Here is a 14,344-nt window from a genome sequence, read left to right as displayed (position 1 = left end):
CCAAAGTCATTGCTAAGCCCTCTGGGCGCCTTTCTCCCTCCCACCCCCCTCTCCTTCCCCGAACAGTTTCTTTGCCTTTCTATTAGACGGTTAGAGGGGTGGGGATCCCAGGTTCCTCTTAGCTGCCCTCGCCTGTACCAGGAGCAAAACGATAGTAAAATGATTCTCCTAAGTCAGGTTCCATTCCCTGGAAGTGTTTTACTCAAGGTGACAACAGTATCTGTATAGGGTTTTATAGTTCCTTCTTATTCTGAATATAATTTCATGCTCATAATAACAGCTTTGTGAAGGAAGTAGAGCAGATACATTTATTATTTTAGTTCCAAAAGTGGCCCCATAGCTAATAGAGGGGAGGCCCAATGCATTCTAATAAACGAGTAAAACACCCCTGCAGAGAGCTTAAAAATGGAAAATAAATGGGAGGTGCCATCAGAAAAAACAAATAACTTAGATATGCCTACACTCTTCTCTAAAGTAACATCGAAAAATTATAACTAACCCCCCACTTTATTAATATTGAAAACTCTCCTGTTTGAGGTTGCTAGGACCTAAGTTGGTTTAAGAAAAATGATTTTTAAAGCTAATCGCTTAAAAATTATCACTACTCAATCAATATGTATGATTGCTTCTATTTAAATTTACTTATTCATTCAATAAGAATATCAGTTTCTACTGTGAACAAGGAGGCATTAGGCACTGGAAGTACCATTGTTAATATATGTAGGCCCTACCACAGTCCTTACTGTCAAGTGTGGGAACCCTTCCCCAATGTCCTAGCAAATGGTTCAAGTCATACATCTGTGGGAGAACTGAAATTCAAAGTTCTCTGTGTTCTGGGCCATTGGACCATATCTGTTAGGATGACAGAGATAAAAGCTACCACTCAAAGCAATCATAAGTTTCTGGGATCTTGATTTATTTCTAAAATCCATTTTGTAGTGAGAAAAAAAAAATTCACTATGAGTTAAAATATCAACAATATGCCTGAGAGAGAAAATTTACAATTTTCTTCTACAATCAACTGATACTGGAGAGGATAACAAGTCTTTTCAGAAAAGTGGGTGAAAATAGACCATTTGCAATTTAATTCCAGGCAGGAAACTGTCAGGAAAAAAAAAACAGAATAGGGAATTATACAATGCTGGACTGTCTTTCATATTCACTATTCAACAAACATCTATTGAGCACCTAGGTAGGCAAAAGACCTACAACAATCATAAGACAAAGTCCCTCCCTAGGGGGATTCATGGTCCAGGGTGGTGGTGGGAGATAGATACCCAAAAAAGAAACTATAATATCTGCTAACAGGACTCAAGTGCAGCCAGTACACACCAAGTTGGCCATATTGGTTGGTAGAATATTAAAATCCTTGTGTACTGATTGGAAAAATGCCGCTCCTCTAAATACCTAAGTGCCCCCTCACTCTAACCCCTTTCTTGAGATACCCCAAATCTCCTCCGATCCATAAATTTTAATACCAGGCACAGCAGAGAGCCTCCAGTCCCTATGCCTTTAGGGTTATTAGCTATTTTTAATAATATTCCCTGCTACTATGTACTAAAAGGAGGCATCTAGAAGGCACTATGAGTAAACTGCTATGGGAATGAAATATTTTAGATCATGTCCAGCAGAAACATTTGCAATAATGGAAATGTTTTATATATCAGGTAGGGTGTATGGGACCAGTTCTATACTCTTTTGTGATAGCCCTAAACCCTTTCATGAATTATACCCTTTATTTTTTATTTTCATAATTATATTAATTCTTGAGTGCAACTTGTAGAAACCCAGCTCAAACTGACTTAAGCAAACAAACCAGAAACCTAAAATGTATTGGCTCTTATAACTGGAAAGTCTAAGGATGATGGTGTTCCAGACTGTCCTAGAGTCAAGAACTCAAAGTCATCAGGCCTTGAAGGGTGTGTGTGTGTGTGTGTGTGTGTACACACACATGCATTTTCCTCCATCTCTGTACTTTCCTGTTGCTTCCCATACTTGTTTACACTCAGGTAGCTCTAGGCTTACAGCTCATTAGTACCAATGTAAGCAAAGCTTTTCTGCCTTCCTGAAAATCTATAAAAATACTGACTTGGCTTAAGTCACATGCCCATCTAGAACCAGTTACTGAAGCCAGATGCAATATGATGATTGGTCAAGTCTGAGCCACATACCCACCCCTGGAGCCTAGATTGGGGTCTACTTTGTCCACATCATGAGGCCATTCTCAATGGAGAGGCATGTGTCCTCCAAAACTGAGGTCCTGTCACTGGAAGGAGGAGGAATGATGCTACACAAATAGAACAAAAGTCTCACACAGCCTGAATCTTAACTTAAATTGTTTTTATATATTTCTGATTGTAAAAGTAAAATGCTTATTATAGAAAATTTAGGAAATACCAAAAATGATAATGAATGAAACAAAACAAAGTCACCCAAGATATAATTACTGAAGAGTTCATTTCCATATGTTTCTTTTGAGTCTTTTTTCTTGCTTATTCTAAAGAGTATTTTTCTTTATATAATTTAAGATTTTATAATATTTGCTAGTTTTCTATCATGCTTTTTTATTAAGCACAACATAAGCATTGTCCCAAACCATTAAAAAGTCTTTGGAAAACATAATCTGTAATGGCAGTATAATGTCCATTGTACATACCATAATTCTGGATGTTTAATCATTTCTCTATTTTTTTCAGTTTTTTTCCTACATAAATCACTTGGTGATGAACATCTTAGTGAATAAAATTTTCCTGCCTCTGATTATTTATTTAGGATAGATTCTTAGAGGTGAAACTACTATATCAAAGATATAATCCTTTTCAAGTTTGCTATTTAATAGTGCTTGCTTTTCTAGCAACCATTTGAAAGTGTTTTGTCCATAAAGTAAGAGAAGCGAATAGGCTCTGTACTAACAATAACCACTTCACAGTTTGTGAGGTTGAAAGAAGGTGACATATGCTCTTAGTTCAAACTTTAATTCAGTATATTTTGAAGATCTCTGTGCCAGATGTGCTACAATAGGTGCAGCAAGCGCAAAGTTAGATTTGCAGAGAAAAAAAGAGAGACACACAGTGGGGTCAAAGATTGTATTGTTATACATACTCTAAGAGAGCTCTATGCACAGGGTAATGTTTGAACACAGAGGAACCCCTAGATTGTAGAGTGACTTCATAAGGCTCCCCAAAGAGGTGGCAATTAGATTCTGAGGGATCACGAGGAGAGGAAGGCAAAGCAGGGAGGGGAATGTTCAAGGGTAGGAAGCACACATGCAAAGGGCAAGAGGCTTGAAAAGCCTGAGGAGTGGGAAGATCCACAGTGTGTGACACAGGGACAAGCAGGGCCTGTTGGAGACGGGGAGAGTTGAGACCACAGAGATAAACAAGAGCCATTCACGCCAAGAAACTTGAACTTCACCACCTTCTGAGATATGAAGCTTCACTAGGGGACTTTGGGCTGTGGCCAGATGTGATAAGATTTACATTTTGGAAAGACAGTGGGGAAGTTCAGCGAAGGATGAGTTGAAAGGGGTCAAAACCTGAAGCAGGAAGAAAATAGTAAGAAACCTGATGTAGTGACCCACGGAGAATGCGGACGGAATTCAGTCCGTGGTGGTGAGAATGGCGAATAAGAGGTGCTAAGGAGGCCTCTGTCACTAACAGTGCTGGGGAAGGTGACTGGGAAGAGGGACTCTGGGATGGTGCACCAATTTCTGGTACAATGTGTGTCCCTGCAGCAAGACAGGCAACTAGGTTTGTAGTGGACGGTGAAGGATTTGGAGTTGAGCCTATTGGGTTTGAGGTGCTCATGGGCTTCTCCAAAGCTAGACATGCAGGCCTAGAGCTCAGCAGAGGGCCGGTCGGGAGGTGGCTGTGGGATTCGGATGAGATCACCCCAGAGAGAGAGAGTACACCAAGAGGAAAGCAGAGGGTGAATCAGTACCCAGGGGAACACCCTCATTTAATGGACAAGCAGGAAAAAAAGATCCCACAAAGGATCCTGATAAGTCCGAGTCAGAAAGGTAAAACCCAAGAGGGCTGTAGCAAAAGGAGGTTTTCAGGAAAGTAGGGTCTTCCCTTGTATTCTAGCTCTCAGGGAGGCCGAATAAGATACGGACAGAAACTCATTGATCGGAGTTTGTAACCATGATAAGAACTGACAACACCTAGGCAGTTCTAAATTCCTTATGTACACTAACTCATTTAATCCTCGCTATAACTCTACTTAGCAGGTACTCATAGTCTCCCAATTTCAGTTGAGGAAACTGAGGCATGAGGGAGCTAGGTAACTTGAACAAATTTGCATCAGGATTCGAACACTTGGCAAGCTTACTGCATAGCCCTTGTGCTTAATTACTGTAATAACTCACTTTTCTAGTTAACCTGGAGATCTTTGGTGACCACACACATACACACACACAGTTTGTGGCCCCAGAATCCGGGCTACTGTGGGTTGAGCAATACCTTACAAGTGAAGAGGTGAATCCAAGAATTTATTGCTTGATAAGTTTTCAAGCAATTTAATGGAAAAAGAAAGGAGGAGATTGGGCAAGAGACCAAGGGGAGCCTGGGGAGGCTTGAGCAGTTTAAAGGTTGAAGTGAAAGCACCGGAAGAGGGAGATTTGGGAGGTCCAGCTGGTGGCTGTGGGTGACTGAACAGGGGAGATGGAAACAATCTAAAGCCAAGATGGAGGAATGGACAATAGAAAACAACAGGGACAGTCCAGTGAGAAATGGAAGTGTGCGGGGTTCATTTAAAAACCCTAGAGTTAAAATATGACACTAAAAGATTACTGGGTCATAATTATCAACAACCATTATGGAGAACTTCCCATGCCTGGGGCACTGTACAAAAATAAATAAGTGACAACTTGATAGGCCTCTTATCTAAATCCATGCTACTTCCCAGAATTTAAGAGTATTTCTAAACTTCAGAGTCACATTGGTGTTCCATAAATCTCACAACACAGGGTTGACATCTCTGAAGTCATATATCTTTTATTGCCTTATATTAGAATTGTTTGTTACCCTGTCATAGCCTCTCCACTAAATATTCCATTCTTTGAAGAAACTGTGCTGTAATTCAACTAAAGGTCTTGCCCCAAACAAAGCCACGCACACATTAGGCACTGCATGTCTGCAAAATGGAATTACTGACAAATTGCATCTGGGTGGTTTTTCCTATGATTTTTATTTTATCAGGATTTGTTTTGGCTTCAAGAAATCCAGCTTCTTTTTTTGTTTTTGTTTTACAAATTATTGTTGTCATAAATTTGTATAATCCAAATCTATCTTAATCATATACTGAGTGCCATGACCTTTTGACCTTTTTATATTTTCCTTAGAATCTGCTAAAGAAGTCACATTGCAAGAGTAAGAAAAAATTGCTTTAAAATTATTAAATGGTTGATCCCGGCCAGGCATAGCTCAGCTGTTGAGCATTAACCTATGATCCAGGAGATCAGGGTTCGATTCCCCACCAGGGCACATGCCCTGGTTGCGGGCTCGATCCCCAGTCAGGGGCGTGCAGGAGGCAGCCGATCAATGATGACTTTCTCATCATTTATGTTTCTATCTCTCTCTCCCCCTCTCCCTTCTTCTCTCTGAAATCAATAAAGATATATATATATTTTAAAAAGTATTGAATGGTTGAATAAATTCAAGGAGTAAAATGTGTTTAACACAAAAAGAGTACAAATAAATCAGGTCCCCTGACTGGTAGAGGGAGGGAGTAGAATTGTTTAATCTATGTGCAATTCTTAAAATTTGCAACTAAATGGGGTCAGATTAGGGACCCGCCCCTCATTCTTGATTGACAGAAACTATTTCCACTGTGCAAAGGATAACAATAAGAGCATGGCCCTTGTAACACCAGTTCCGTAGCGTAAACCATTCCTAGCAACAGACGTAGCTCTAGTCATAGCTTATTCGCAGGCCTCCAGTGGTTAAACTGACTGTGGAGATGAAAGTATATAAGGGCAGGGCTGGAGTGGTTGGTGGAATGGGGGTGGGGGCTGGAAGTGGGGTGGAGTGAAGTAGAGTAGAGTAGGCAAGAGATAAATATTTTTTAAAACTTGCCTGATGCCTGGTCGGGTGTGGCTCAGCGGTTGAGCATTGACCTATGATCTGGGAGATGCAGTTTGATTCCTAGTCAAGGATTGTGGGATCAATCCCCAGTAGGGGGCATGCAGGGGGCAGCCGATCAATGACTCTCATCATTGATGTTTCTCTCTTTCTCTCCTTCTCCCTTCCTTTCTCTGAAATCAATAAAGATATATTTTTTAAAAATAAAATAAAATAATTTAAAAAAATAAAACATGCCTGATGTTTTGAGTTGAGTATAGGTAGGTGATCATATAATTTATCATCCAAACTGGGACACTTTGGGGAGTGAAAGGGGACAACAGGCATGAATCAAACAGTCCAGGATGAATGGTTTTCCTCAGCATGAAGATTATAGCAACCTCTCTGTTGCTACCCCATATCAATTAGGAATCAGATCTCTTGTATACCTTAGGCCCTTTAGGAAAGAAATACCTCGAACATGTGCTGCTGGCATTGAGTCCTTCCAAACTCAGTTTAGAGAAGGGTGTGAGGAAAGAGAGCGAGGGAGGGGGAGGGGGGAGAGAAAATGAGTGCAAAAACACACATTAATTATAATTGACAATTAAAATCAATTAATTTTAACTGACTTGCACATTAAAAAAATAAATCATGACCAAAATCATCATCATCACCCATAATAATTATTATTATGTATTATTATTAGTGACATAATAACCAGAACTACCCACCTTTCTATTATGAAGTGTTTTTATGACTTATTAATGGGTCATAACCATGTCAAGGTATCATAATAATAGCTAATGTTTATTGGGTACGTAAGATGTCTCATGTGCTGATCTAAGTGTTTGCCTATTTCTTTCCAAACAACCCTTTGAGGTGTTTTAGCACATCTTTCAGATAAGCAGAGGAAGGCACTGGTGGATCAAGTGACTTAATTAAGATCACTGGGTAGTTAGTGGGGGAGGAAGCCTGAGAACCCAGGCATCCAGGAAGCAAATATCTACACTGTGCTGCTTCCCTCTGCACCACGGTGCATGTTCGTTCCACTTTAATACTGTAGTAGGTTTTCAACTTCATAACTGATTGTTCAGAACCAAAGGGTAGGGATTGTTTTTTCACCGTCTCTGTTTCCTCCACAATGTCCTGCACTCGTTAAAAGTTCAGAACTTGCTCGCTGCAAACTAACTATAAAAAAAGTATGTGGCAAATGGAGAAACTTGAACCCTGACAGGCTATTGGATAATATTAAGTAACACTTTTATTGTAAGGTGTGGTAATAGCGTTGTGCTAATGTTATAAATAGAGTCCTGCCAGGCCGGGTGTGGCTGAGCCGTTGAGCGTCAACCTAGGATCCAGGCAATCGGGGTTCGATTCCAGGTCAGGGCACATGCCCGGGTTGCGGGCTCGCAGCTGATCAATGACTCTCTCATCATTGATGTTTCTGTCTCTCTCCCTCTTCTTTCCTCTCTCTGAAATCAATAAAGATATATTTAAAAAAAAATAGAGTCCTGATAGTTCAGAGATATATACAGTGTTAATGATGAAATGCATGATGCCTGAGATTCCCTTCAAAATTATCCAGTGGGGGCTGGGAAGTGGGGAGTGGGTGGGAATCTAGATGAAGCCAGACTGGTCAAGTGCTTGATGATTGTTGAAGCTGGGTGGTGGTGGGACATGGGGTTCCATTATATTATTGTAGAAGTTAAACTTTCTCCATAATAAACAGTTTTTTAAAAATTGTTTACAGTGTTTAACCAAATGGGAAAAACCATGGGAATGCCTGAGGGCAATGGGGAGCAAAATCAATGCCCCCAAGCACTCATCAGAAAGCTTGAACCTTGCCCAAGTCCCTTAAAGGCTCTGGACCCAGTGTCTTCCTTTCTTAAAACAAGAGGTTTGCCCTTGACAATCTCTGAGGTTCCACCCAGTTCTAAAAGTTTATGATTCTCTGATTTGGAGGCAATAGTTGAAAGGGGAAAAAAATATCACCAACTCTTTGCCCTGGTGGCCCAAAAGAGAAGCTAAAACCTTTCATACTTCTTAACCTTCTCCAAGCATTATGGCTCTTGTCTTCATTCCTTTCACTCCCTAGTTATGTGATCTTGGGAAAGTTATTTAACCTCTGCACCTCAGTTTTCTCATAGGTAAAATGGGGTGAGAATAGGGTCGTGGCCACCTCATAGGACTGTGATGACAATTACATGAGTTAATATATGTATGTAAAGTGGGAAAAGCAGTGCCTGGCATATAGTAAGCACCAAATAAATGAGAGATATTTTTTACTATCTTAATTTTATAGTTATTAAAACTAATTGTGGTTCAGTGAGGGAGAAGTGATTTAGTTCTATCAGTTGTTTTGTTTTGTTTTGTGTGTTTTTAAAATATATTTTTATTAATTTCAGAGAGAGGAAGGGAGAGAGCAGTCTATCAGTTTTAATAAACAATGGAGCAGACATTTAAAGGCAAGTTTTCTGACCATAAATCAGTGCTGCTTCCACGAAGGACAGTATTATGAAAAATAACAATTATGAAAAATTATACTAAACAACAATCTAGAAAGATTAGGTACTATCCTAAGCTTCAGGCAGTCATCAGAAACTAAGTTAACATTTGTCGTTAACACAAAAACTTCGTCTGAGTTGCAGACTCGGGCCGCTGGGTCTTGGAGCCAGCCAGCCCCCCTCCCAGACAGCCTGGAGCCCGGCGGCGCGGTCGGGCCTCGCCGGCGGCTGGAAGGTAAATTACACCAGGCGGCCAGCGCCAGCCCAGCGCGGCGACAGGGCCGAGGGGTGCTTTTGTTTGCAAACTGCAAGCTCCGGAACCCTGCACGCTCGGTCCCTTAGAAAGAGCTGGGCGTCCCGGGCAGGCTGGCCTCAGGCAACCAGTTTATTTTTCAAGTGTTAGCATCTGGGAGTAACCCACCCCCGCCCTCACCCCACCCGCAGCTCTACCATCTTCCATCTCTCCTCTTCTCTGTAGCATGATTCTATCATCTCGAGATTTTTAAAAAAATAATCCTTTTATAGTTATGTGCCAAAGAAATAAAATTGATCTCTATGTCGTCACAGAATGTAAAGATAAGTAGTTACTGAAACAGAGGAAGTCACAGAACCATGTGTGTAGGATGCCCCAAAGTGTGTTAAATATTAGGTGGAATTATACGATGGTGCTGATCATTTGACTACTTTTGACCAACAAAGAGAGCAATTTTATATGGTTCCATCAAATATATAAGTACATCTCTAAAAGGATACACACCTAGCTGTTCACTAGTCATCTTAGGCAAGAGGGGGGACTTGGGGAAGGGACGTGTAAGCAGAGGAGCTCACTTCTTCCTTTTTTCCTTTCTGCACTGTCTGAACTTTGATTCAATTATGTTCATGTATTACTTTTATAATTAAAAATAAATAAAATAAATAAGTGGCTATTGGCCAAGTTTAGTTTCGTCAAATATTTTCTGGAATGCACTTAGAAATATATAAATATTTATGTTCAAATTAAACATTCCTGTGCTGGATACTTTTGCATTTGGCGTATGCCAGGGCTGCACACATCAGATGTCACAAACCTCCAGGTTCCCCTTGATTGAATTTTGTATATTTCTCATCAGTGCGATATTATTATTTACTTATTTATTTATTTAGGAAACTCGTGGGGGAGGGGGTAGTGGGGCATAATTTTCTTTTCATTTGTTTTTAAATAGAGGCAGCATTTCTAACCCCTGAAGACTGTTATGGGCTCCACTATGTATTTTAATTGGCGAGACACCTTCTGTGTCTTAGCACTTCCAATTCTATGCACTCATGCCCGCTCAATGACGTTTCAGCCAGCAATGGCCCGCATATATCACTGTGGTCCCATGAGATTCTGCTGGAGCTGAAACACTCCTACCACCTAGTGATGCCACAGCTCAACACATCACTCTGGCGTTTGAGGCGGTGCTGGTGTAAACGAACCTCCTGCGCTGGGGGTCACGTGAAGGATTGATTATACACACAACTGTTCACAGTGCAGGACACTTGATGATAAAGGACTATGTTATTGGTTATGTACTTACTATGCCAAGCTTCTTACCATAGTTTTACTCTTCCTGCTTATAAAAAAGTTTGCTGTAAAACAGTATGCCATGTTATGCCAGCAGCCGCCTCATACCTCTCGTGTTTATCCTGTCTCTGATTACATCACTTTATCTTGTGCTTGACTTAATGTGTGTTGTTTTGTACGGTCACATACTGTGCAGTAACACGCTGTACAGGTTTGTAGCCTCGGAGCCACAGGCTATCCTATACGGCCTAGGTATGTAGGAGGCTATCCCACCCAGGTTTGTGTAAGTGCACTCTGTGATGTTTGCACAATGGCAAGATCACCTAACGACGTATTTCTCAGAATATATCTCTGTCATTAAGCAGCACACGGCTGTATTGTAATCGCCCATTTACCCGTCTGTGTCCCCCCAGCCTCCCTTGCCTTTCCCCACCACAAGCAACTAGAAGACAACCACCAAGTCTGCTCCCCGAGCCCTCCCTAGCATAGAATGTCCAGCATAACAGGAGCTCATCAACATTTGCCGAATGCATGAAAGTGTGCATGCATTGGGGGTGGGGGTGGGGGTGGGGAGTTCTTCTCATAAATTGTCCATTTTTATCTTCGAGAAAAGACATGCCAGGGGTATAGCAATGGCAGTACAGAGCTTTAAAGAATTACTCATGTAGTGGTTCAAGGGCAAAGACCTAAAAGCAAGTCAGAAACGTCTTTGTGTTTTGTTCAAAGCCCACTAACACTTCAACATGTATTAAATGTTAATAAGCAGCTATCTGGGTCAGTGGGTTAAGTAATAGCAATGGTGGAAGGTGAGAGGTGAGGAAATACACAGAAATTACTTTTAGAAGCAGCTTGGCTCACCAGAGCACAACTTGTATAATAGCATGAGAGCGATTTAACCATGTTATCTTTTCCCCTTTTCTCATGCAGCAGGCTTGGTAAAGTGACAGCGTTCTCTTTACTCAGGCATCTGCAGAGCCTGACAAAATCTGGGAAATATCAGGAAGGATCCAAGAGTTGGGTCACCTTCTCCTTAGTGACAGGAAAAAAATCACATTTACAAAGCTGATTATACAGTTTGTGGCTCATTCTTTCCTACTTCTCACATTTGACCATGTATCTGCACATTCTTAAGAAGGCCAAGGAAAGAAACAAAGAAAATTTGTAAGCACAAAGTTTCTGCTCTTTGACAGCAATTCAAAATAATAATAATAAATAATAATAAAATAGCTAACATATTTTGAGTACTTACCATGCGCCAAGTACCTTACTAAGATTATTGGTTGAGGGGAGGAGAGCAGTTTTGCCCATTAGGGGACATTTAGCAATGCCTGAAGATATTTTTAATTGTCACTGCTTATGGAGAGGTGAGCACAAGGAGGTGATACTGGCATTTGGCAGACGGAGGGCAGAGAGGCTGCTAAACATCCTACAGTGCACAGGGCAACCCTCGCACAGCAAAGAATTATTCATCCCAAAATATCAATAGTGCCAAGATTGATAAACCCCACCTCCAATGAATTAGCTCATTTAACACTCAAAACAACCCTAGGAGACTGTCCCATTTTACAGATGAGGAAACTGAGGCATGGAAAGATTAGGCAGCTCGCTCTAGCCACACAGCTAGTAAGCAGCAGAACAGCTTTCCAGCCCAAGCCTGTCTGACTCTGGAGGTCTTAACCTTGACTACGGTGTGTTTATGGGAAAGGAGCAGATAACCTTGGATTAGCTGTGGATTTTATGATTACATAAACAGAGACTCGCTGCAGTAGGGCCCCTAGTGTCCATCACTGGCTCTCTGCAGGGACTTGGAGGCAGGTGACTTCAGCTCCAGCTCTCTGCTCAAAATGTGAATTCTGTGAGTGTACTCACTGCTCTTTATCATCTTAACAGCAAAAACTCTGAGATTGTATTATTTTTATTAAAGTGATATTGTTATAATTAGTAAAAAAGAATATTTAATAGAAATATTAATAAAGCAGTGTGTGAACAGCTCTCCAAAACAATAAAAGTATTAGCAAAATATTAAATTCAGTCTTTCCTCATTCCATGGGATTTCTCTTCAGCCATGCATATCAACGGGCAGAATGTGTCCCACGTTATGTGAAATTCATGAAACAGTCTTATATTCCTTATCAGCTGTCATTTTCCATATTTTACGAGAATTGAACATTTAAGTATGTCTCTGCCAGTGCAGTGCAATAATACCAGACCCGGCAATAAGATATTTCACAAGGTTGTAATTGTATTTTATACATAAGGGCTCCCTTTCCCTTCAAAATCCCCAAAGGCCTGTCATTAGGAGACTCTATTGAAAAACATCTATTTTCCATGAGGCCAAAACAAGTTCCATATATAATGGGCAAGGTAAAGCACACTAGATATATTAGCATGTGTGCTGGTTTCCCCTCCTCAGTGGGTTATGCTTCTTTTTCACTCCTGCATCTTCCCATAATCAGATTTCTTGTTTATTGGCTTATTACTCCATTTGACTTGATAGTTTCCATCCCATGTGTCTTACGACCCTCTCGGCTATCTGTAGCAAAAAAAGGGATATTGTGGAGCATTCAGACACCCATACTGTACCTGAAACATGAGCATCCTAGTGTCAATGCCCAGACTTCTAATACTGCCCAGGAGTTACTGCAAAACAGCTTAGAATACAGAGAAAGAGGGAAAGAGGAGGCAGGAGAGAAGGCCCAGGACGGTCATAAATAGGAGGGGAAATCCTTACACAGCTGGACCCTGGTTATCTTTTTATTTATGCTGCCTTTTAATGAAAGAGTGTATTAGAATAAAATAATATCTATGTACTTGAAGAAAATCATTCAATTTAGTAGGATGGCTGTTATTCAAATCTAACATTAAATTAGCATTAAAGCACATCATTGAACAAAATATAGACTAATAGGCATTTTATCTTTTAGATTTAAGGCAGAAGATAACAACAAACCCAAATAAGAAACCTCAGAATAAATCTGACTCTTCCCCACACACAACACAGGGAGGGTTTTTTTTTATAATAAAAATATGAAAATCCTGTCTCAGAGAATTTCAGTGGCTTTCATCATTATCTAAAAATAATATGTCAAAGCCTTAGCATGGCCTTCTCCATTCGACTGTAATTTAGCTTTCTAGTCTTACTTCTTGCCAATTCTCACTCCATTTTATTTCTCTCTTCACTCAAGAAGCTTCAACTCCAGTCAGAGCAGACCACTCAGGGTCCCCCAAACGTGTGTTGCTATTGTCAGACCCTTTGCCTAAATGCTCCTTCTCATCTCTCCATCCAACACAGACTATCCTTCTAGATGCAACCTAAATGACGCCCTCCTCCCATTCCCAACACATGCTGTTCATTTCTCAACAATGGAAACATCCAAGGGGTATTTTTGTCGCTTGAATAGGTATCTGTAACACACGCTAGCTTCTGGGCTGAAATTTTATCCATCTTTTAGAACAGAATCGGGCCCATAATTGGAGACCAAGAAATGCTTCATTGAATTAAGTCATCAGAGGGAGTATGCTTTTGACACCTATTTGCCTTGGGAAGCTGAGATTAATATCTACGCTGGCCACTCTTCACATTTGGTGTATTTTGAAGGGATTTAGGTGGAAGTGGTATGAAAAACATCCTGAATAGGTCAACCCCTCCAACGATGGTGAGATCTGATTAACTCATAATCAGGTTTATATCAGTTCAATAGCATTTCCCAAGGTCCTCAACCCTAACCATCCCACCTTAGGCTGAAGATGCTTCTGAAAAAGCTAAAAGAATTTTTCCCACTTTTGTTTTCCCAGAAAAACCACTTCCTTGCTGTAATTCCAGTCATACAGTAATTATTATATTGGTACAAGGATTTTGGAGTCAGTGACATACAATTTTCATTATAATTTGCAAAAACCTGGCAATTTAGCAATGTCTTTATTCTTAGTGGAGCTGCACATAACCAGTGTTACAAACATCCAGCCTAAATAGGGGCCACTTGGGTACATTGTACTTTGGGATTTGTAAACATAGACATTTCAGTTCTTTGGATCCTTGATGACGCAGCAGCCACCACATTCCTTCAGGCTCCTACTCTCTCGTTTCTTTCTTAAAGACTCCCTAGGTCCTGAAAAGCGGACAGCAGAAATTGCTTTCCTGACTCAAAATTAAGAAGAAATGAGCACCTGCTGAGGTGCCAGACACAGGCCTGATTAAAGGACCCACCCCTAGGATGCAATCTAGAGAATCAAGAGAT

This window comes from Miniopterus schreibersii (genome assembly GCF_964146895.1).
Source record: "Miniopterus schreibersii genome assembly, chromosome: 1".
Classification (NCBI taxonomy): Eukaryota; Metazoa; Chordata; class Mammalia; order Chiroptera; family Miniopteridae; genus Miniopterus; species Miniopterus schreibersii.
The sequence above is the reverse complement of the archived record's forward strand: the minus strand, read 5'-3'. Positions refer to the sequence as shown.